This window comes from Emydura macquarii, unplaced genomic scaffold (assembly GCF_026122565.2).
Source record: "Emydura macquarii macquarii isolate MOO-44397 ecotype Brisbane River unplaced genomic scaffold, CSIRO-AGI_Emac_v2 contig_431, whole genome shotgun sequence".
Taxonomy (NCBI): domain Eukaryota; kingdom Metazoa; phylum Chordata; order Testudines; family Chelidae; genus Emydura; species Emydura macquarii.
In genome coordinates this window covers 12,562,602-12,585,150 of record NW_027130568.1, presented here as the reverse complement: position 1 = coordinate 12,585,150, position 22,549 = coordinate 12,562,602, and the positions used below count along the sequence as shown (strand labels likewise).

General features: G+C 41.0%; 1 long non-coding RNA gene across 1 annotated transcript; it reads left to right on the top strand.

Moving 5' to 3' along the window:
- Nucleotides 1-14,612: 14,612 nt before the first annotated feature.
- Nucleotides 14,613-18,453, top strand: LOC137146268 (uncharacterized). The gene is made up of 3 exons (XR_010917886.1): nt 14,613-14,815; nt 17,203-17,271; nt 18,372-18,453. It is a non-coding gene; the product is annotated as an uncharacterized lncRNA (long non-coding RNA).
- Nucleotides 18,454-22,549: the final 4,096 nt, after the last annotated feature.

Genomic DNA, 22,549 nt, shown 5'->3' with positions numbered 1-22,549 from the left:
AACACTACTTTCTGCTTGAGAGTGTTTTGATATTTGCAATTACAGATCCCCCTCAAAAATAAATTCCTAGAAACAGGATGAAAAAATGTATTAATCCATTTCTTCTTCCCACTTTTACCCTACTTTGATAAGCATCAACAAAAAAAATCTTTAGTTTAATCTAGCACTGCAAAGCTGGGGTGGTTTGGGTTTTTTGTAACTATTCAAATAGACTAAATTCAACTCAGGTGTAGCTCCACATAGCTCAATGAAGTTACGTTAAGAATAAATCAGGTCCAACATGCTTAACTGAGAAGGAAAATAAAGATACTTTGTTCTTATGCAGCACCTTTCCCAAAGGATCTCCAAACTCTTACAAGCATTAGTTAATTCTCATAAGACACCTGTAAATTAAGCAAATATTATATTATTAAATCCATTTTACAGTTTAGGAGCTGGTGGTAGAGACTCCTATTATTAAAGTTGCCAACCACTTCCTATTATAACCTCAAAATTCAACTACTTATAACTTTGTCACACTTCAGTTGTTTGGTGTGAAACTCTCCATGTTTGGTCTCTATTTCAGGTTGAAGTTCTTAGGAATGTTTCAGCTGTTTTTCAGAATAACGTTAGGGAAAAACCAGGAAGTTTTCGTCATCCATTTTTTTCATCCATTTTTCTAACTTAAAAAAAACCCCAGCACCTCATGTTTGAAACAGGAACTTGAAATGTGGCAGAGGGACAGGCTCCTACAGCCAGAGAAATGTGCCTTTTCCTGTGCCTGTAAAAATCCATTCAGAACTGGACGAGTCGTAAGCCACTGAAAGCATCCATTTGCACATGTACAGAAGAACTTACTAGGGGCTTGATCCTAAAATCTCTTAACATCTGCACTGGGCATGCTCTCCAACCCTCAATGATTTCCTGAAGCAGTCCTGCAAACCAAATGGGTCTCCTTAGGATGGACCACACACATATACTCCTCTAGCCTAAGGGAAGGTGCATTGGATTGGGAACCAAAACAGTATGAGGTCAAGTTTCACCTCTTCTTCTGACTGGAGTTAATAATAAGGATTGTGAAAGCATACACAGTTATTGAGCAAGGCCTTATATCCTTGCCACTAAGGGGAGGCAAGTATCAGCCCCTTCATTTTTACAGAAGAAGTAAGTAAAGACTCCACAAAATCATATCTGGCAGAATCGGGAACAGAATTCAGGTCTCTAATACAGAAGACCCAAGACTCGGCCACTTAATTACACTGCCTCTCATAAATAATATGCCAATTCTAAGAGGGCTTCAAAATGGAGGTTCTCCTGTATACATAACCCATTGTTTCATTGTCTTAATATGTCCCCCTTTAGCGGTTGGTTCACACAGGTTAACAGACTGATACTGATGCCAACTAATATTGCTTTAGTAAAAATGTGGTTAATTTCTTTGTACTGTTGAATATCTCGGGTTCAAACGCCTACTGATGATGCCCCTGTAGAACAAGGGGCTGTTACAGTCATACGTGATAGCATTTGTATTTTTCTAGAAAATTAGGTTTTTATAAACCTGCATTAAAAGAATGCAAGTAGGATGTCAAAGATAAGCATTAAAAAAGCAACTAAAGCCTGCACAAGCTTAATTTCACCCTAGTTCCATATGCATTATGATACCGACTATTTTTACCCTACAGGACCCCTGCCTCATTCAATGTTTTTTTCTGATGACACGTAACTGTTTTTATTTACTTTCTATGTAACAAAAGGCCAAAGCCTGCTCCCACTGAAGGCAATTGTGAAACTACCTTTGATGTCAGTCGGAGCAATATCAGATCCAAAATAAGTATGCTAATCCTAAACGTGCAGCCTTTCCTCCGTTAAAAAAATATAAAACCTGTTTAAAAATAATTATGACATTAAACGTCTAAAGAATTGGGTCCATGAACACTCTCCAGAGGGAGGCAGGGTGTATCCCTGGGGAAGAATTCCGAGAATAAGCAAGTTCTGCAGACATTTGCCACCAAAATGTAACATTTGCCACTAAAATGTAACTATTTCCTTTCATAGCAATGTCATGTATCCTCCCCCTGTCTGATTTATCCCACTATATTGCACTGTTTACATACACAGGTGACATCAGACACATTATATCAGAACCCGCTTACCTTGATGTAGTTAAATCAATAAATACATATGTTTAAAAAATTACGTAGATAAAAGGTCTGGTTTAAATCAACCAAGCCAGGAGATCTGGTATTCTAGCTGAATCTCTGTCCTTCACTCACATTACTGAGCCTTTTTATTTTCATCATGACAGAGGAGATAATGCTGCTGGCATTAACTTTGAGTTTTCTTGGCTTTCATCAGTTGAAGGCAGACCTGTAATCTTATTCACATTTCAGAGGAAGAGCTGCTTAGAATGGACTGTATGCAGGTTTATATGACAGTAAAAATATATATTGCCGTACATTGAAAACTGCTTTTCTTCCCCCTGAGCCAGCTGTCAGCTTTGCTTGAGCCAAATGGAATTCTCTATCTGGCAGCCAGAGACAAATATTTCCACTTCGTGATTTTTAACATGCTCAGCAGCTGGGCAGACCCCCAGCACCGGACTGCGCAGAGGACAAAAAATAATAACTGCATTTCCCTCAGAACCTTTCTCTGTATTTCAGTCCACCTGGGTTTTAATATAGACTAAAGTCATTTTCCTTGTGAGAGAGAGAAAGGGGCCAGCCAAGCAGTAATACATTAAGATTCTGAACACATAAAAGTTAGCCCAGGGTTAGACTAATACAAAATTGTACAGACTGGTTTACCTAGATTAGGGACTACATCTAAATCCTTCGTCTTCAGAGCGGTGAATATAGCATAAAATAGCACATCAGGGTCTTCTCTTCCTCCCATTGACATTAGTGGCAAAAACACTCCCACAGGGCTCAGTCAGGCCCATGTAGGAAAGCTCAGAAAAAACCTTCAAATGTAGCTCAATCTTGGTACCGATGGTACTTGCATCAGCTGCAAGAGCAATTCACCTTTGAGGTAAAATAATCAAAAGCTCGAAAGGATGTGTGGTTAGGATAGCCAGAGAGCAGTTGTGGACAGCTGCAGACCACCAGTGCAGTGAGAGGATTCTGAATACTTTGCCCTTTAGCAACATCACCTCAGGGAGGATATTCCACTGCCAGGAACCCTGCACACTTTGGATTATGCTGCCAGGAGAAGAACTGGTAGGGGTAATATCTGAAATGCTTTTTTTTTTTTTTAACTAACTAGATTTCTTGTTGATGGTGTCCTGATTTATTTTAAATAACAACAACAACAAAATTAAAACTCAATTTTTCCATTAAATACAGCATTAAACAACCCTTCAAAAAAGATTATCCCAAACAGAGCTTCTCCAGCAATTGCACTAACACAGAAGGGACGGAAGAAAAACCATGACAGTGCATTTGCCACTAGTATCACCAGGAAACTATAAGGGGCACTGTAATTCTAATGCCAAAGGATGGTGTAACGGTGGTAAACATTTCCAAACTTAGGTGTCTAATATTAAGCATCTAAATAAAGGAGCTAATTTTCAGACTATCCACAACAGTTGTTGAAGACAATGAGATTTATTGGTGCTCAAAACCTTTGAAAATCAGCTCCCTTACGTAGGTACCTAACAATAGGCTCCCACTTTTGAAAATGGAGACCCATGGTAATAGACAAAACCTTCTTTATTGCAATTCCAACATATTTCTGTGATTCTGATCCTTTCTCTATTCACTTTGTATGGTGTTCTGGATGCTTTGTTCAATAACTGCTGCAAGTAGTCATCTCTTTTGGTCTTATAGCCTAATTCTAGTCAACTTCATCAGTCAACTTCAGAACACAAACAAAAAATACTTATTAGAAAACAACCAACTATCCAATTAAAAAAACCATTACGTTATACTGAAGGACTGCAGAGCCACCTGTCTGTGTGATACACCACATGCTCATCACTGCTAAACAATACAAGTAACACTGCTAAAGCAGAAAAGTCATGATTCATGTAAACGGTCATTTTACTATAAAATATTTAAGCAGATATGATAGCTGCCTGAATAAGAAATGACTCTGTTATGATTGCTGCAGATACAGCGAACAACAAAGGAATTCCTAGCAATGAGACGCTTTAAAAGATTAAATACTCCCAAGAGCAGTTTACGGTACCAAAAAAATAAATAAATAAAAATCAATGAACGGTGTAATTGTTCTACTGAAAAATTAAAGTGCCATTATCAGCACCAGAATTTACACCATATTGTGACATAAATAGTGACTGGAAACAAGTTGAAATTATTCAAGATTACTGCCACTTAAATTGCAATACAGAAATCATTTGCATAGCACTTAGCGTATCCACATGCCAAAGCACTTCATGCAATGTGGTAAAAATGAGCTGAACTCAATAAATGCATCAATGTAAGACTCAAAAATGCCATATATCTCAGCACTTTGAATTCTCACTTGGCAGATGGGATCTTAAAAAGGAGAAATCCTAGTCTTAGAAGGGATGCACCTGAAGACCAAACCAGTGGATTATTCCTGTAATTAACAGATACTTTGGTTTCCACACATTCTTGATTTTTTTGTATGAAAGTGGTATCTCCTATTAGTTCTATCATTGCTGACTATCCATTCTGAAGGGGAATACAGTTGTCAATTTTCAAAATATAGTGTCAATATCAAACTAAAAGAAAAGGACAGATTTCAGTGGATTGCTAATGGGATAGACAGCTTCAAAGATGTTGGTATGAATCCAGCTCATATTTGCAGTGCTGAAAGCCATTAGTGTCTGATGGCTGATCAGTGGCTTCTCTTATGAGGCTGCATGGTCTCAGTCCAATTCTTAGTGGATGTGTCTTTAGCACACAAAAAAAAAAATAGCCACAACTGGCTGCTTCTCTCAGCATAGAGACCAAAATCTGAATGAGGCTGGAGAATGAAATACCCTTTCATATTAGAGGTCAGATAGGGACACTTTGAAGGTCAGATAGGGACACTTTGATGGGGCGGGGCAGGGCAAGGGATTTTATATATTAAACACTACCTCTGATCAGAAGAGTTCAGATTATATATAATCTCACCTAAAGATATATATATAATCTCACCTAAAAGCAGCAGTGCAAGCTTCCCTTGCTCTGTCCCACTAAAGTATTCCAATCTGACCTGCAAGACCTCTGATATGAAAGGTTAGTTCACTCTCCAGCCTCATTCATACTTTGGTCTCCATAATATAGAGATATATATATAAACACAACACCAATTAGATTAGTTTAGATTATTAATTTTAACGGTGTTTTAATATATATTTGATTAGTGTTATATCGCTATTAAGAAACACTACCTCTGATCAGATTAGTTTAGATTATTTTTGCACTACTTTTGTTGTGCTTTTATAATGTCAAAATGGCTTTCATGGTCTTTTATTTAATGCAATCAAAACTTCACTTTTAGGGGGACAGACTAAGTTGCAGCTAAAATCATATTTTTACAATCAAGTTTTAAAACCTTAAAAATAAAAGCAAATTACTCGATGATGCCAACTCTCATGATTTGATCACGAGCCTCATGATTTTTGCTATTTTTCTTAAAGTCCTAGCTCCTGAAGTCAAGTGATCTTGTGAGAATCTTAGCTTTCATTCAAAAGAGAAAGAAAAAGAAGAAGAAAGTTTCTAGTTCCCCTGGTGGCAGAGAAAAGTTTGCAAACATGCACCCTAAAGGCTCAAAATCTAGAAAACAAATAAAAAGAACCCAATATTTAATGTCTTTTCAAAAAAATCTCAGGGGAAGAAATCCTGGCCCTATTCAATCAAACAAGTGGCAAAACTCCTATTGACTTCAATAGGACAGGATTTAACCCATGATGTTTAAGCCAATGTCATGATTTTTTGAGGCCTGAATCATTTGAACACTTAGGGCTGGTAATACTTTTATATAATGTCTGATTGTGACCTCAAGAACCACTTAATGCCAATTGGCAAAGGGTTCACTGATCTGTAACAGTATCTTCTGACAGGCTTGACAAACTCACTACATCTAACACATTGTTTTTATAGTATTTATCCAAAGAAGGTCAAGAAAGGTCTCTAATAAAAGCTTATTGTAGTATTTATCCTCATAATTGTTATGAGATGGGTGTATAGGTGATATTTAAGGAGTTGTGTGTATATATACCAGAAAATATATTTTAAAGTCTGAATCAAAGCAGGGTTGTCCAGCAGGTTTTGACCAGACAAAGAATGTATATTCACCTGTCTGCCTCGGTTCACATGTGAAATAGGCCTGGTAAGCCAACACAATGAAAGTCTGTTTGCATACGAAGTCAGCATGAGCACGTGAAGGCAACATGGAGGCAGCACACCAAGGAATAAACCATCCTGACTCTGGGGACAAAACAATGAAATTTGGGGGATATAAGAAGAAGGCAAAAAGACACCTCTTGATCCTTCACTGAGGAAGCAAAAAGGACAGCATATTGTGCATTCATGAAAGGGGGATCCCAGCCATGTTGGTTGGAGATGCTGGGAGATTGCTCTAGGGGAGATAAGCTACTTTAGATGAGGGTTTATCCTGTTAAAGTTAAGTTTAGACTCTAGGAACAGTGTTATACTTTTTGTTGATATGTAACCATTTCTGTTTCCATTTTTATCCTTACTCACTATCTCAGCTTAAATCTTTGCCATTGATAATAAATGAATGGTTGTTTTCACTATAAATGTATCTCAGTGCTGTGATGGTGCTGGTCCTCAAATGAATCACAGAAGCTGGTGTGTGTGCACTTTTCCTTTGGGGACAGCTTACCTTGTAATTTCTGTGAGTGTACAGGCAGAGCATTAAGGGTGGACACTGCAGGGGTTCGGAGGCTGGGGTGCGACTATTGTTAACCTGCAAGGCAAAGTAAGGGCTGGCAGAGTCCTGAGGAGATGGTTAGGGTATCTAACTGACTGGTGGCATCAGGGAGCTCACACCCAGTAAAGATGGAGCAAATATTTCTCTCACTTAAGGCAGGGGAGAGTTACAAGGTGACTCACCATCCTGGGCATGCTGAGAAAGCATCACGCCAATCAACTACTTATCTCAAACCTACTTTTTGACTGGCGCTCATTATTACCTGGCAAGGCCAACATTTTCAAAAGCAGTCACCGCTTTTGGATTACCAAGATTGTGATCACCCTGTTTGAGACTCCTAGACCCTGATTTGCAGAAGTGCTGAGCACCCAGAAAACCAGAGGGCGAGTGCCCCAAAATTGAAGCACCCAAAATCACACACTTTTAATGTTTTAGCCTGAGAGATAGTGATCACAAAGCCAAAAAGCAAACAGTTTTATTTATTTTATTTATTTATTTTAAGATGTCTGGTTCAGTTTGCAGGGTCAGCAATTAAAGCAAATTCTGGCTTTTAGTTTAAAATTGTATTGGTAATAATGCTGCAATCATTGATGGGATTTACATAAGAAACACTTAATGTTAAAATGTCGGTTTTACTGCAGAAGTTTTCTAGCAATTATCTCATTTTAAATGTAAAAGTGAGGTTCCCCTTTTTTATGGGCATAAGATGATTTATGTGATTTTTATTATTTGACAGCATATCGGACAACATATAGCTTGCTCAACAAATAGAAACAACAGCTATTTGGTATTCAAGGTCATATGCACCTGACAACTAATGACTACTTTAGGGAATATTTTAGGGAACCGATCTTTTTATATTAAGGGAGTGCACTGAAGGATTCATGTTGTAAAAAATAGACTCTGAAGTTATATAAGTACTTTAATACACATATTTATTATAGCCTTCAATGGTCAGGCACAATCTGACAGGCTCATGTGACCAAGGTCGGGTTAGGTACTATTGCCTGCATAGCTGATTAATTATTTTTTATGCTAAAAATATGGACTATCTTGCCATTGAGTGAGATTGAGTCAAATGATCTGGAAGAGAAAAGCCTCAGTACAGGACTGCTTTGATATTGCAGGGTATTGCCAGCAAAAACAAAATCCTGTAGCTGAGACATATATACTTATACCATCCATAGTTCCTTGCAGCTGCTTTTAGATATGACTCCTGTCTCAGGGGGACTTCATATATACCTTTCGAGCTCTGAGTCTGTGTTTGAGTTTGTATATGGACAGAGGGAGAGAGATTAGATACATTATCTTGGCAAAAAAACTTTTATTCACCCATTTGACCAGGGCAAGTATCTTTTGTTTCCTTCTGTTGTAAGTAAGTAAAATATCACTATGATATTCATTATATCGCCAGTCATCTTGGTAAAGGCCAGAAAAGTGTATCTCCTGCCTGAGCTAGTAAATTTTCTGACAATTTTTCAGGGCTAAGATAGACAGTATTCCCCATTATCCCAAATCTGGAACATGAAACACAACATGGAAAATGTTATATGCAATGTGATCCACAATCATATTGCCTGAAAGAGTAAATCACATCATGTGCAGTTAATAGAGGGGTGGGCAACTGGCATGGAGCTTGCTGGTCCTAGGACGTTCTGCAATTTATTAAAAGGCTGCAAAAGCTACAATAAATGTGGCCAACGGGGACTATCAGAAAGAGCACATGAAGGGTTTGATTGACAGGCTAGACATAAAGCATCATCCACTACCGATAAGTAACACAGCACAGCAAAAGAAAATGTTCTCCATATGTAGTTAATAAGCAGTTCCAAGAGTGGCCTTAGAGAGGTGGTAACATACCAGTGGGTTTTGGGAGGTGCTGTAGAATGATCTGAATGATTGACTCCACTGGCATTGGTCTTGCACGTCAGGAGATGCACATCAAAACAGCATTTAGAGAAGCAAAATGTAGAATATGTGGTGTTCTGAGGTTAGGCAAGGAAGAAGTTGATCCATATAGTCAAACAACTGAAGCAAAAACGACATTCACTGCACAAATAGCCACAGATACGAATGATTAACAGATGTGCTTATTTGAAGACAATTTGAAGACAGATGTGCTTATTTGAAGAAGTTAAAGGAAGGGCTATATACAGGTACAGATCACACAGCACCAAACACCACAGCTGGGTGTGCCCTTGGCAGGAATTTTAAAAAGAAATTTTTTTACTTAACACCTAATTAACCTGTGGAATTCATCGCCACTTTATATAACTGGGGCAAAAATGTCAGTAGTGTTCAGAAAGCGATTAGACATTTGAATGAATAACAGGAATATATATGCAATTAAACTAGATAAAGATACAAATGTATTAAGGAATATGCATCAGGACATAAACCAACCACTACTTGCCTCAGCTGAGGAAGGAACTTTCTCCATGGACTATTATGGGGGCTCTGTACTTTCCTCTAAAGCAGTGTTTCTCAACAACTGGTCTATGGACCAGCACCAGTCCCTGAGATCTCCCTGACACAGTACAGGAAGCCTGAGATCTCCCGGATACAGTATAGGAAGCTGGTCCCTGGTATCAAAAAGATTGAGAAACACTGCTCTGAAGCATTTAGTACTGGACACTGTGGGATGCAGGATATTGGACTGTTGTCCTGATCCAGCATGGCAATCCTTATGATCCTAGTAAGGACGTACATGCAGTAACAATACCAAAACAATCAACCCCACCATGCCAACTAATGGCAACACATACCTTCAGAAAATAACTTCCTCCAAGCAATGCCATACAGCGAACATGCAATGGAACCAGCCACAATGCCCAGCATAACCAACAGCTGGGCCCTCCAGGTTGTCCAAATGGACAGCCGCTCTCCACAGATGAGACAGGCCAGGACAAGAATTCCACTGGATACATAGCAACATTAAGTCACACACAATAGCACCGGTAAAGTCACCAGTAGATATGCACCCCACACAGTTGATTAGGGAACACACACAACCAACAAAGGTAAGATAGAATCACATCCAAGCATGTTCCCTGTGGAAATCAGAGCATCAAGTGGCTGTTGCTTTATTCGCTGCTTGCATGTCCAACACTCATTGTTGGGGGAGGATGGGGAAGAATAAACTGCAAGGGTGCTTTCCAGAAGACACCCCTCTTCCTACATACACCTTGCAGGGTTGATCCTATGCTCACTGAAGTCTATGGCAAAACTCCCATTAACTTTAATGGTGTAGAATTAGGGCCTTACTATGTCTCTTCCGTTGCACTCAGGGACAGCACATCAGCTAAGGGCTTTGCGTGTATACTCTCCACCTCTCACTTACACCACCCTGTCACACAATTTGCCCCAAATCCCATCCTTTGTGAGGTGCGCAGCTCTACACACCTTGTCTAAACTACTAAATTAATCTAAACTTGTTACAGGGATATTGGGTATGAAAGACCAGTGTGGTACAAGGTTAATAAGAGATTACAGTTGTCCTGAGGGAGGTAAAAAATTATGGAATATCCACTTGAATATTCAACCTCCAAAATAAAAAGGCTAATAAAAATTAATTGGCATTATGCAAGGAAGAGGAATATATGTGTGCTAGAAGCTGAAAGCTGATGCTGTTGCATGGGTGTCATTCATAAAGTCGTGTAAAAAAGCCAAAAATAGCGGAGAACTTAAAAACTGAACATTAACAGACCTTGAATCTCAGTGATGACTGAATCTCAGTGATATTCTAAACAAAACAAGCTGTCCTCCATGCTTATAGCTATTTCCATTGCTTAAAACTGACTCTACAGACCTTGTAGGCTTCAGAGTGATATTTGGGGTTATTGTGTTTGCTGGTTGTGTTGATTTGTGTCTGGGGAGGATTGTGCTGAGAGATTTGTGTTGATTTGTGTACGTGACATTTGGGCACATGGGTGTGACAGCTGGGTCAAGTTATTCATCATCTGGACAGTCTCTCATATACCCACTGAAACGTTGCATGTAAATTAGCTCTAGAGTAAGGCTGGTAATTGGTTAAATTACATCGGATATCACAATGGTCTAGGACTCTGGGCACACATAGATACCTGCCTTACTGTAGCAGAACAATGCACAGATATAATTTGTAAAATCAAAATGGCTGAGAACTTAAAAGTTGGACTGTAAAAGATGGTGAATCAGAGTGATGGTTCAACCTGGTGATATTCTGAACAAAAGCTGCTCTCAGCCATCACTTCACACTGACTGTACAGACATCATTGGCTCCAAAGTGACACACAGAGTAACAATCCTGGATTCCTATTACATGGACTACACTTATGCTGCTCAGGGTCAGGCCTCTTGTGCTAGATGTTGTACAAAGACAGGACAGGAGAGATTACAATCCATAAACGGACTTGATTGTAAATTTTTCAGGACAGGATCAGGGACTATATATACCTCTGTGTTTGTATAGCATCTAGTAGAAAGGACCTGATCAGCACTACTGTAATATAAATCATGTGCATATACATGGATTGGGAGAAAAAATAGGCTTGTTTGCATTTTAATTTCCTTTTCATATATAGGTTGCTGATTTAGACTAAGTGCTTTGGGGCAGGAAAATGTCTTCTATGTTTGTAAACCAATTAGTATTTACACAACACCCAAAACTCTGCTAATAATGAAATCATTGAGAATGCGGTTTTTCCTTTTATTGAAAAAGGATAAAATATTTCACTTAGCAAATATGTAAGTGCCATGCTCACCAACAGCACATAACTTAAATAAATATTTATAACAAAAGCAAGCACTTCAGTAGCAAATTACTAATTTCCAGAGAATCTGTAACTGTAAAATTTGCAGATTTCTTAACTTCGTCACATCTGTATACTTCCAAAGCAACACTTGGAAGAGACTTTTCCCTTTTTTGACCTTTTTTAACCTACATGGAAATTGAAAAGAAATGCCTTCACTACACCGTGAATCCATATTGATTGTTTTTCTTCCTAGTCCAACAGGTTATACACACGTCCCACATACATTATGGAAATAAAACAATACTAATATTGAACAATTTATATAGCATTTCCATTTTTTTTTAAATGACCCTCATGATCATATAATAAAACTGTTTTGTCCAGTATTTCTTTACACCTGAAAACTGAACTTTGTGACTTTGTCCTGACCCACAACTACTTCAGATTTGGAGGCAATCTATATCTTCAAGTCACTGGCACAGCTATGAGCACCCGCATGGCCCCACAGTATGCCAACATTTTTATGGATGACCTAGAACACCACTTCCTCAAAACTCATCCCCAAGCACCTCTCCTTTACCTACGCTACACTGGACCCACGGGAAAGAGTCCCTCAAAGAATTCCACTGGGATTTCAATCATTTCCAACCCACCATCAATCTCAGCCTGGACCAGTCCACACAAGAAATCCATTTCCTGGACACTACAATACAAATAAAGGATGGTCACATTAAAACCACCCTATACCAAAAACCAACTGACTGCAATACATATCTTCATACTTCCAGCTTCCACCCTGGACACATTACACGATCCATTGTCTACAGCCAAGCCCTAAGATACAACCGGATTTGCTCCGATCCCTCAGACAGAGACAAACACCTAGAGGATCTCCATAAAACATTCTTCAAACTATAATACCCACCTGGAGAGGTGAAGAAACAAATTGACAGAGCCAGATGGGTACCCAGAAGTCACCTACTACAGGACAGACCCAACAAAGAAAACAACAGAACATCACTGGCCATCAGCTACAGCCCCCAGCTAAAATCTCTCCAACACATCATTAAGGATCTACAACCTATCCTAGCAGATGATCCCTCAGTTGCTCAAGCCGTGGGAGGCAGACCTATCCTTGCTTACAGATAGCCCCCCCAAGCAAATACTCACCAGCAACCGTACACCATTCAAGAACACTAACCCAGGAACCTATCCCTGCAACAAACCCCATTGCCAGCTCTGCTCACACATCGACTCTAGTAACAACATCACAGGTCCTACTATCCACATCAGCCACACCATCAGGAGCTCATTCACCTGCACATCTACTAATGTAATAAATGCCATTATGTGCCAGCAATGCCTCTCTGCCATGTACATTGGCCAAACCGGACTGTCACTACGCAAAAGAATAAATGGACACAAGACAGACATAAAAAATGGTAACATCCATAAACCAGTCAGAGAGTGCTTCAACCTCCCAAGACACTCTGTAGCTTACTTGAAAGTTGCCATACTTCTACAAAAAAGACTTCAAAAACAGACTTCAGTGAGAAACTGCACAGCTGGAACTCATATGCAAACTTAACACAATCAAACTGGGTCTGAAAGAGACTTAGAATGGTTATCTCATTACAAGAATTGTCACTGTTCACACATTCTTACCTTCTAATCAATGGTTGTGAATAGGCCTCATCTACTCTAACTGAATGGACTTTGCTAACACCTACCCCCCATTGTTGTTCCTTACCCTTGGATGTATATATACCCCCCAACTGATTTCTATTTCTTGCATCTGTCAAAGTGGGTTGCAGCCCACAAAAGCTCATGCCTGCAGAAATTAAATATGTTAGTCTTTAAAGTGCTACAGGACTCTCGTGGGGGTTTTTTTTGTTTGTTTGTTTTTTCTTTATATGTAGGCATTATACTGCTGTGTGCTAATTCAGCAGGAGGAAGCGGTAATTTCCTAAGAACAGAGAGTGAAAATGTATTTGCTAAGGAGCATGTATTTCCTTCCTTGTTGCTGTGAGATGCATGCAGCAGGGGCAATGGTTCTTGGTTTTTGAGATTTAGCCCAATGATATATTTGTGAAATTCCTGGAAGATGCAGACCATAAAATCACCTGAAGCTCTGAATCCATGTATACTGAATGTCAATATATGTAACAAGTAATGCACATTTCCAGGGAAGATACAGAGCAGGGGAGAACATCCATTCTCTGGCTGAGAAGTTATTGACTGTTTACAGCCAAAGGTGGAAAGGTGGGGGGGGGGGGGGAAGAGAATCCATAGCTTCCCACCCCTTTCAAATAAAGAGAGGATCTATGCAGCAATTGGCTTGTGCAGGATGAGGTACTTATTGCACAGCACCAACACACACCCAAACAACACTGAACGCCCCAGCTTCCAAGCTCAAAGCATTGCTTGCATCATTGGTGCTGCCACACCCCCTGGCTGGAAGGGGTTCCCATCATATTCAGGGTTTACAGTCTGGGTAAGTGGCTCTCAGCATCCCCCCCTCCCACTACATCAATTGTTCCAGCGCCCCTGCTAGCATCTAAAGCATCCTTTGTTTGATCTATACCATAGCCACATGCACTGCACGTAGGGTTAACTCGCCACGCAGTGCTCACAGGGACCAGGGGCAGGTATGAAGATGCCCGTACCTGAGCTTGTCCACGGAGAGGCTGCTGCTGCTGCTGCCGCCGCTGCCGTTTCCCAGGGCCTGGCAGCATCCTTCACCGCCCCATCGATCCGCTGGAAGGCAGCCGGGAGGAGAGGCGTGCGCGCGGGGCGTTAGCAAGGCACCAGGCCACGATGCCTAGTGTCTTGTTCCTGCTGCTGCTGCTCCCCGGATCCCCAGCGCGGGGGGCTGCAGGAGCACGAGCGAGCCAGCAGCGGCTGTTCCTCCCTTTCCCCCTCCAGCAGCAGCTGCTGAATGATGGGAACGCAGCATCACCGCCCGGAGACGCCCCCTCCCCCCTCCGGCGCTGTATCCCGGCCCCGCCAGGCGGGGGGGTGCGCGCTGCAGGTTGCACAGCCAGCCCAGCCCTCTGCCGCGGGGGGAGGGGGCTGTCCCGAGGCGGGCAGAGCTCCAGGCCAGGAGAGCGCGCGCGGGCGGCGGGGCGTTGCCTGGCAGCGGGAAGATGGAAGCTGCTGCCCTGGGCTCCGGCAATAGCGTGTCACACTCCCCCCTCCCTCCGCGACTGGCCTCCGGGCCGGGCAAAGAGCCGGTGGTGAGCGTCCAGCCGCGGTGCAAAGGTTTGGGTGGCTGCACGGTGCAAGAAGAGGAGGAGGAGGAGGAGGGGCGGGAAGGGGGAGGGTCTGGGGGTTGTGTGGAGGGCATTTCAGCAAAGGTTTTAGCTACAACATCGATGCTAGGCCACGTGGATGCAGATTCTGAGCTCCCCGCGGGAGGGGGGGGGTTGGTCCCCCCCAAGAACCTCTCAAAGTCGGGGTCCTTCAGACCTGGGATCTTGATTCAGATGCATGGCTGCTGGCAACTGCGCTCCGGCTAACAGGCACATTGCACTTTTCCTCCCTGGAGCTCAACCCCCGCTGTCAAAGGCGGACACGTTATTGTTCTTCCCGTTGTACAGATGGGGAAACTGAGGCCCACGGCAGTGCGATGGCATGACCAAGGCAAAGCTGGGAGTAATAGCCGGGAGCCTGGTTTCCCAGTCCCCTGCTCTAAATGGATGTGTTGGTGTGACAAAGATGTGCTTTAAACAGTGCTTGCAACAGAGCACAGGGCGTCTTCACTGACGGCGGCAGAGTCGGCGCCGCCGGATCAACTCTTCCAGATCAATTGAACGGCAGCAGAGACCCGCTCCATTGATCCAGAAGTCGACCACATTAATCCATCCCGCCAAAAAAGATTAACGCTGCGTAGCTTGAGTATCTCCCATCGACTGCCGCTGAATTTCGCAGCAAGCCTAGACCAGGCCTCAGTCTGCAGCAGACAACAATCAAAGCAGTTGTAGGGAGGGGAACTGTAATGGGGACCATCCCCTATCTGCAAGATGGGGTCAGTAATCCCAGGGAGTTGTGTGAGCAGAGGGGGGCCAACCCTACTGCAGAGTTCAGTTCCATAGGGAGTGGCAGTGAAATGAGCACTGTCGGTTGTTTGCTTGGAAGCTTGAATACAAGGGACTCAAAGCTCAAGTGGGCCCCTAGTTCTACATCCACTTTCCCCACAGCCGGCCTAGCAATGCCTCTTTACCACTGTTTTCTTCAAGGAGGCCTCCTCTCTGGGTCTTCAGGGACTGGGAAGGAAGTGGGAGAGGGGGTAGTGGCTGTGGTCCTCCACCTTGTATCTACTGCTAGTATCAGCCAGGCAGAACAATGTCTTCCTCCATGCCCAGGATATTTTGGGGGATAGAGGGACGAGAAAATGTCCTGACCTCAACACACACTCTCTTCCTCCCCCATTGCACTGCTATACTACAAGCCCAAGGCAAAATGCATCATTTCTTCTAATACAGTTGTCAGGAATCCCCAGGGGTTCCTACAGTTTGCTTAGTGTAGCAAGAACTACAAGAGGAAATTGCCTTCCTCTAGTGCTGCAATTTGTGAGGTCCAGGGAAGACAGGTTTTTCGGAGGAGAGGCAGGAAGCAGCCTGAGCATTTAGGGGTGGGGCAAGGCAGTGGCTCTGTCAGTGGTAACTGAAACTACAGTGGGAGGGGCAGGGGGAATGGGTCCCCATTTGAAATCCCTGTTTTGTACATGTAAAATCTCAATCTTAACACTATTTTAGTTATTTCATTGTCCAATAACGTACATGGGGCTAAATGCACTCTGGGAGCAGCTATAGGTAAAAGGCAGTATTACCAACCTCAAGCATTCAAAAAGCATGAGCCAGCCCCCTTTCCCCCAAATCATTGGATTAAAAATACATTTGGGGATTCTTTTTATTTATCTTCAAGCTTTTTTCCACAGTTCTGAGAGCTAGAAACTTATTTATTTCTATGAAATGAAAGCTGAAATTCTCACCAATTAACATGATTCCAGGAGCTGGAGCTTTAAGAAAACCACCAGCTAGCACAAGACTTGTGATAAAATTTGCAAGAGATGGCAACGCTTGAAATTGTCACATTAAATAATTAATACAACCAATAATATAGCAAATTTCATCCCAAACACTTCACAAACTATATATACAACACCAACATTGAAATATAGCTACTTCAGGGGTAAAGCATGATAGCCATCTAGCACATGGTACCCTGCAGAAAAGAGTTGTGGTGAGAGAAAGCTTATCCAATGACAGCAGAGCAAACTTTGTTCACCATAGCAGACAGGACTTTGGTTTTAAGGTCACATCCAGAGAACATAGATACAGTAAACTGCTTGGAAGATATACACACATTACATAGGTAGAAAAATATATATATGCATACCTAAAATGATGAAGGTTCAAGCTGACCTTGCTGGGATTTGAACTTTTGGTTCTAAGGAAGATGGAGTGTGGAAACAAGAGGGTTAAAATTTAGTATTATAGAGTCTTTACATTTCGTATTATATGATTATCAGCACCAGTAATACTCTGGTCCAAGACAAGCTTCAACTGGGCTATTTTATCCCATATAGGATTATCATAAGAAGAGTTTTATCTTTCCACAGACTTGACTGGACCCAGCTTCTGCAGCTGCAGATAAAATGGCAGGAAGCACATGCAGCAAAAATCTTAAGGTACTGAGCCTCTGAGTTTTAAGTCTGTAATAATGATTCAGATTCATTAATTTAGAATAGAAGTAGAATAGAAGAAGAGCATCTGACTGAAATTTCCAATGTGGCTGTGGGGAAAGAGGAAGTTATTAACTTAACTTTGCCACAGATTGAAAAAACAATGGGCATGACCAACTGGAAAGGTGCTAGGGTGTCAAATCCAACATCTCCATAGATCTGTCAGATAGTCTGAGCCTATCAGAACAAGAGATAGCTCAAGAGCCAGATAGGATCCCATCTAACACAACATGGAGGTCTCTAGGCATGTGTCACATATATTGCTGTCTGAAGTCCAAGACTTTGGGGGACTGGTCTGTCAATGTATGACTTCTAGCATGCCCTTACAACCTCCCACATCCTGGAAAGCTGAATTTGGGGCCCAGATCTTTCTAGTCCTCAAGGATGACCACCCTGATTCAAACCTCCCACACCAGCTGCCAAAATTCTCCCAATTCCAGGGATTAGAGACTGTTCCCTCCTATCTGACAAATCTCTGTGCCCCATGGACAAGTGCCTCCAACTAATACCTATGTAAAAATCACAATTTTGTTTTTGCAGTGTCTCACTAAAACAGTCAACATTTTTTTCATGAGATTTCACACTCCCTAAATGTTGCTTCATTTGCATTTTCAGCTCAATGGCTGTGGCCTGTATGCATTGAAAATGTGCAGCAATATGAATTTTCACAGATTGTGCTCCAAAATAATTGATCCATTTCTGCCCAACGCCAGTTCTTACAGAAAACACATCTGGTTTTGCTCAAAGAAATCCACATACCTTAACGTTTTAAGCAGGTAGCTTCCCTTTCAAGTAACACAGTGCAGAGACTTGAATTTCAAGTGTTTAATTATAAATATAACTGTGCTCCAACCCACATAGGTGCCAAATCTTTGCTTCACCTCCCAGTTACCTAGCTCCATAGCTATAGTTTCTCTAACGCACTTGTAACTGCTCACTCTTATTAAGTTCTGTGGAACAGTTAAAAAGAGTCCCCCAAAAGGCAAACAAATTTTCATCTTTTTGCCTTTTTTCTTTCCATCTACCTCCTCCCTTTGTTTTCCCAGCTGTAGGGTGGTCCTGGAAAGATGCCATTTCCTGGGGCTTATGTCTACTTTTCAGGGGACCAACTAAGGCTGGTGCCTGCTCTGTGAGACAGTTAAGAAAACAATGTAATAATGAATTATTCTTAGATGCATCTGAGTGGGCCTATGGGGATTAACCAATTAGCATTCCTAGAAATAAAATTATAAACTATACAGAATATGTTGTTGTGCTGCTGGTTTTGCTTCCTAGCTCTGTGATTCACTTTCTTGGCTGTGTTTTTCAGACTCTTGTAGTTGACAACCCCTTATTCTAAATCAAAAATTGTCATGACCCCCGGCTATTTACTGAAAAAGTAAGAATAAAAAATGTATTACTGATAAGTCTTTATAATTTATTGTGTGTTTTAAAAGGTTGACAGGGAATACTTGCCAGGTAAGGGCATGTGGGGGAAATGAGATTTTATTGGATTTAGAGTGTTACAAAATTTTCAATGCCTCACATCTCTCCTGATTGCTTTGGTTGCTACACATTGATTGAGAAACACTGGTCTCCTTGCTTTACATAGTTATGGAACTGGTCTTTATCACCTAAAACAGCTTGGTCCACCCTCTAATAGATGTGTCAGACATATTTGAGCAAATTCTACCTTATTCTGTGAGAGTAGATTTTCAGTGATGTGCTCAACCTCTTTCTGCATGGCGGAGGCAGCTGTGCTTAGTATTCCCAAGACATCCAAGGGTTGGAGGGGAGACAACCCTCTGCTCATCCTTCAAGGGGGCAAATCCCACCCACGTAATGAAACAAGAAAGAGGAAAATTCCCAAGCTTCCTGCTGCTGTGTGTTCTCTTTCTCCAGAGAGGGGAATCTAGTTCAATGTGATTAACTTTTCCACAAACTGTATTTTGTCACTATTGCAGGAACAAGTTGCTTCTGGATACATTCAGATTCAAAGGTGTCAGAGAAAACAGTTCTGATTGCACAGATCCAGTGACAGCAGTTACTGCCCACTCACATTTTGTAGCACCAGAAATGCTGTGAAATGGAAGAATAGGACTGGAAAGCAATTTTGATGTAGATGATAGAAGTAGACATTTCCTTACTGAGCAAGGTCCTGTCTTGCATAACAGTGACAAAATAAGAGGCTCTGTATGCAGTAATAGTATCTGAGGACTGCTAGAGCTTCAAAATGTAGAAGTCTGTGTAAAATGGTGCTCAGGTTACCTCTGCTCAGTTCTCCACAATGAATTAATTAATTTAATCAGACAAAAGACCTAAGGACATGGCATCAATACAGTTCACTCTGCAAAACATTCAGAGTTACTCTGGAAGCTTGGTTCTAATACACACCTCTCATCACAACTAAGTGGCATTGCTGGGCAGTGTTGCTTTGAGTTAGGAAAAATGTGATTTTTTGAATGGAGGGAGCAGTTTCATCATAGTTTTGTTTGTGATTAGCCTGATTTTGTCACTTTCCTCTTAACTTGGCCACAACTAAACCAGACAACCTGAAATATCTCCTGTGATTTCTTTACCAGTGGAGAATTAGTTTCGGAAAATTTGGGGGTAATCTCCTATCTCAGTTTGTGAGATCTGACAGTTTGACTACTCAAAGGTGTTTTATTTGTTAGATTGTTCTATTTTTATTTATTTTAAGAACACCGTATCTCAAAAACAGCAGTGTAAAATCCCTGCATTGTGCATAATCTGTTGGGTTCAGCAAGGAAAGATACCTAAGAGCATTATGGGAGAAGTTGGTGGTTAATTTTTTACGTTATTTGATATCATCTTATTTTGACTTTCCAGTAGTTGTGGAAACTTTTGAAAGGCATTGGCAGTATTTTAGGTGGTCTAATTTGATTTTTCCAAACTTATGCTGTTTTGATTGAGGGAATTGTAGTCACTTGCTGCTCTTATTCTAAGTTCAGATGAAGCATCTACTGTAACAAGTGTTTTCTGAATACGTACCATAGGCAACTTCGTGTCCATTCCTCCTGCTGCAATAACATCAAAGAAGTCTAATAATATGCTAGGTTAGAATGACATAGTACATTCGTTCCTTCCTTTCATAAAATCATATTATCCTTCATTAAGGCAATTAGATCATTTTCAATGGTTTTTTCCCCCTTAGTTAAAATAATTGGCATATAATATCTCTATTTTAATAGGCTATTTCTTTTTTCATTTAGACAGGAAGATATTGCATAAATACAGATGCACTAGTAACTTTACTGTGTGTCTTGATACAGCTCTTGCTGATGAAGTATTATTGTAACTTTGGGTGTTGTACTCTAATAACATTTCAGCATAGTTTGTCTTCAACTTTTATAGCTTGTCTATACCAGAAGTTATTCTAGAATAGCTGGGACACTCTTATTCCAAAATAAAAGTGCCTTATTCTGAATTACTTTCATCCATTTTTGAATATTCTGGAATAAGAGCATCACATGTAGATATTCCAGAACAAATTCATACTTTACCTTACTCCAGAATATCTTTTACATACAGATAAATCCTAAATCTTCTGTTATTCTCAAGCACTTTCTGAAATGACTATGTTGATCATTTCCTTATCTTCAGAGTTCTAGCCTTTTTAGAACTAATGCTTTTTCAGTATCTCCTTATCTTCACTAGGGAAAAAAATCTATTTTTAATCTGTTAATTAACAGTTGTTTATTTTCCTGTATGCTGGTCTACACATGGAGTTAGTCAGGAATAGTTATTGCACTTTAAATTTACACTTTACGTTAATCTGAATTAACTTTCATGTCTAGACAAGCCCTAACAATCCTAGTGAAGACAAGGGAATTCTAGTTTTATGTTAGCTGACCATGTAAACCCTAGGCTCCCCCTTAATATGGTCATCTTCTCCATGACTGTTTCTCATTCTAGGTTCTCCTTAAGATAAAACCATGTTAGCTGATTATGTTGTAAGTATTAGGCCTGGTCTACACTAGGAAATTAGGTCAGTATAACATCACTCAGAGGTGTGAAAAATCCACACTTTGAGTGACACAGAGAAACTGACCTAACCACTAGCATAGACAGCATCAACCTTGCTACCGCCTCTCAGGAAGTTGGATTACCCATGCAGATGGGAGAACCCGTCCCACTGGCATAGGTAGCATCTTCACTGTCCAGTAAATGATATTGCCTCACTCACCTTGTCTAATATCCTGGGACCAACACAGCTACAGCTACACTGCATATAGCATTAATGTTCTCATTCTTCTAAAGGTATGGTTATTTTCGCTACAATTTGAGAGGAAAAGTTTAGTAGACTGTATACATACTTGCCTCATTTTGATGGAAGTGTTATTTACCAGTAATTGCATTGAACCTAATCTTCTTCTTCTATCATAACTAGAAAAATAATTTGTCCCTAACATAAAATGGTTATGTCTCCACCTACCAGTAACTTCAGGAGTCAAAAAGGCTGCCAACAAAAGTGAGGATCCATCAATCAGTAATAAACATCCAATCCTGAGTTACTGGTTTGGTTCTACTTTTGCAACGCTTTGTTACAGGCTTAACTGAACACCAAAAGATTTCAATTTGAATTTTGAAGCTCTTTTTCTCCCCTCTCCCTTATACCCTAGTTCAAAGATCTCATCACAGGGGATCAGCTGGTTGTCTTTTATGTGCCCATAATGGTTCAGAAAGTGCTGCACACAAGGGAGAGCAGCCAGAGCCCAGTAATCTGGGTACATAGTGCCAACCACAATAAAGGAGAAGCAGTTTGATATCCCCTCCCTTTCTCAAGATTTTAAGGAAGGGTTAGCCCAACCACCACATACCCTTACCACAAGCACCCAAAATGGAGAAAAAAAATGAAATTATAAAAGCAAACCACTTAGCATTTCTTTAGATTTAGTGATGAGGGAATGACAGGAACTGAGAGTGTAAAAATAATTAACAGGGCGGGTGCAAGAAGCCAGCACTATTTTATGCTAAGAAGGAAAAACTAGGCAATAGTGGGCTTTGTTTTTAGAAAGTATTCCTCTGTGAGCCAGAAGCAGGTCATGTTCACCGAACGAGGGGAAGAAAACGGGCAGATGCGTTAGTGACTTTTCCTGTCTATTTTTGGAAGGCAGGCAGGCAGAACCACCCTCTCCTCCCCACTCCCGAGAAGATTATTAAAAATAAAGTAGGATGAACTGAGAGTGATCAGTACACTGATGTTCCAAGAGCACATCTCCTC